Genomic DNA, 3,281 nt, shown 5'->3' on the forward strand with positions numbered 1-3,281 from the left:
TCAGAAAAAGCTATAAATCAAATATATAGCATGATTGTTGTTGGTTTTATCATGATACTTTTATGTCTAGCCCCTTTCCTCACCATACCTACAACACCAACAACATCTGACATTGGGTTTAAGCAACAAATGATCTTGAGAAGTCACATATAAGATTTTAATGTACAATCTTTGCCAATAACCATGTAGTGTATCATTCTTTTATTGATATTGGGATGTCACAAGTATATACCACCATATTTATGAGTATGCAAGGGGTCATAAAACCATCAACAGAGTGCTTATAATGGCCACATGTATTTATGATGATTTATCCTTACCTATTGTATCATTCTGATGCTTTCTCTTCTCTATGAGTAAAGGAACACCATCAACAACCCAAGTATCCTTCCTTCATTAGCATATCTATTTAATTTGGAAGACACCATTTATTTGGCACTAACAATCTATGCTAGAAATTGTGGCAAGAAAGGCTCAATTTGACTTTTTCTTTAGTCAAATTGAGTAATTGGATTTTCCACACTAGCAGGATGACTTGATTGTAGTTAACTTGCGTGACATGGCTTTGTCTACTAGTTAGCTCAGTAAATTCGAGTTAGAGGCTCGAAGCAGAGTTGTGCATGTAGTGATTACTAAAATTTAGCAATCTAATTCAGTTATGTTTAGTTGATCTTAATTAACTAAGCTCAAGTCTTTAGTTGAGTTAGTTGAAGGGCAGTTGAGTAGTAGAACTGTTGTTAACTCAGTGATCTCTCAATTAAACTAGTCAATCACCTAAAAGTAGCCCATACATGCATCGAATTTGAATTGCATAGCTAGAGTGGAGGAAAAGGAATATTGTAATTATAAATTGTATATGAGTTGAGTGTATAGGCTTGGTAATTGAGTAGGTGATCAATTCCCTGGGATTTGCACTAGGAAATAGGGAATTTACCTACTATTTAGGAGCTTAATTTCTCCTTAATTGTGCATGAAAATAGCAGCAATATGGGGCCTTGAATTGGCTAAGTGTTGGCAAGAGTAAGACAGTAAGTAGGCGAACAGGTTTACAATGCAGGGTGTGCTTCGAATATAAAGCAAGACATTGTAATAGTTTCTCATTCTCATATGATTAATGAAAATAATTTGAGGGGTTTTTCCCAGTTGGGTTCCCCTTTAAAATTATTGTGTTCTTATGGTTTTAATGGTTTAATGTCATTGCATGTGTTTCTAAACTATGATTTCCTTTCCACGAAATAGTAGAGGAAATTCGTAATATCTTGATTTCAGTTCGATTTCATCAATAATAGTAAATTTCTATTCATTTCTACATAGTATCAGAGCAGAAACCACACTAGAAACCAGTCAATAGATCTTCTCCTTTAGAGACTTCGATTTGCAAATTTAGTGAAGCAGTTTTCTTCAATATGAGAAAATGTCTTTCAACGAATTGAGATTGGAGTATGCCCTTGAGAGAACCTCAAATTTCATAGCTTGGAAGGACAGGATGGAAGAAGTGCTTGATGATAATGGGGTGTTTGAGTACACCAAAACTAACATTCCACAACCAGGAATATTTGATGCTCAAGCACTTGCACAATGGAAGAAGGATACCACAAAAGTTAGGAGGATCATCCCAAAGGGTGTGAGAGACCATATAGTCTTGAATTTACATGGCAAGGAGACTCCCTATGCTATGTGGAAGAACCTCACTGAGCTATTTGAAAATTGTAATGATGTTAGAAAATTTCCATTGAGGGACAAGCTCAAAAACATCTACATGAAAAAAGGAGAAACCATTCCACATTACCTCTCCAGGTTCACTTAGTGTCGAGATGAGCTTGGAGGAGTTGGAGAAAATATTACATCTTCAGAACTAGTGATCCTAGCTCTCCTAGGCCTTCCAAAATCCTAGCACAACTACCAGGACTTTGTAAATGGAAGGGACAAATTGCCAAATTGGGAGAGATTGTGGTCTGATCTAGTGCAAGAAGAAATTTAGAGGAACATTAGAGATGGAGTAACATCCAGATATGAGGAGGAAGATAATTTTTCCTTGGTTGGTAAGGACAAGAAGGCCCAAATAAAACCAGTGACCAACCAAAACAATGGCAATAAGAAGGACCTAAGCAAGATAAAATGTTTTCACTTTCGGGAATTCAGGCACCATGCAACAAAGTGTCAGCACAAGAAGTCTAACAAGAAGCCTTCGAGAGGAGCGGGAGTTGAAGCACTTGCCTCACAATTTGAATTAGACTTCACCTTGATTGCATGCATGGTGAGCACTATAATGGGAAGTGTTTGGTATCTAAATTTAGGTGCCTCATATATGATAGGATCCAAAGAATTATTCAATAGCCTAGAGGAGAAGGATATGTAAATGCACAGAGAACTTGTTATCACTCATATTTTCCTTAGAAGTTATTTGAAAGAAGGAAAGGATCCAAGGTAACTACAAACCAATATTTAATGTATAGATCCTAGCCGATCTATACTCAGAGAGGGATCTCTCTTTATGATTTATCATTGTTTTGATATGATATTAGGCTAGCTATTAATGCTTAGGGGATTTGTTTTGATTTGGTGGTGGAATTAAAGGAAACAGATGGGCAGAGCAGATATCTGGGCCATTGGGCTATGGAGTCAAGTAGGAAAGGTTTATCAGGATTTGATTAATCACTGAGGTAAGAGTTCACAAGGAAAGATAGCACAGCAAGGACAAATCTAAAGGTTTCAATGGATGAAGGACTTAACCAGGGCCAAGGGCAGTGAAGAATCCTTAGCAGGGATCAAGCTGAAGAAAGGAAGATTGGCAAATAGCAAGAGAAATTAAGAATACTATACCAAGGGCCAATAAAAGGAACGAATTATAGAAATAAGGGAGCAATTGATAATTCCAAAACTTAAGCAATTTAGTGGAAAACATTAAATGAGAAAATAGTTAAAACAAAGAGCACTTAAGCTAATTCTAATAGTATTATTCCTCATTTTCTTTTAAGAATTGTAAGAAAAACATATGATATTTAATAACATAAACGAAAATAATATTCAAACTCAAAGAGGTGATACTTATTTGTTTCCCATAGTGCACATGAATCGAGTGAAATGTCCTCAACTTTATTTAATCCAGTAAACTAGTCCATCCTTGATTACAATAGCTCCTTTAGCTCCAAACAAAAAGTCTACAGAAATACCTTTTAATCCACCAAATCAAAACAAATCCCTTAAGCATTAATAGTTAGCCTAATATCATATCAAAACAATTCTAAATCATAAAGAGAGAGCCCTCTCTGAGTATACAT

This window comes from Pinus tabuliformis, chromosome 4_2, assembly GCF_031772625.1.
Source record: "Pinus tabuliformis cultivar Carrire ecotype Pingquan chromosome 4_2, CPIR1, whole genome shotgun sequence".
In the NCBI taxonomy this organism is placed as follows: Eukaryota; Viridiplantae; Streptophyta; class Pinopsida; order Pinales; family Pinaceae; genus Pinus; species Pinus tabuliformis.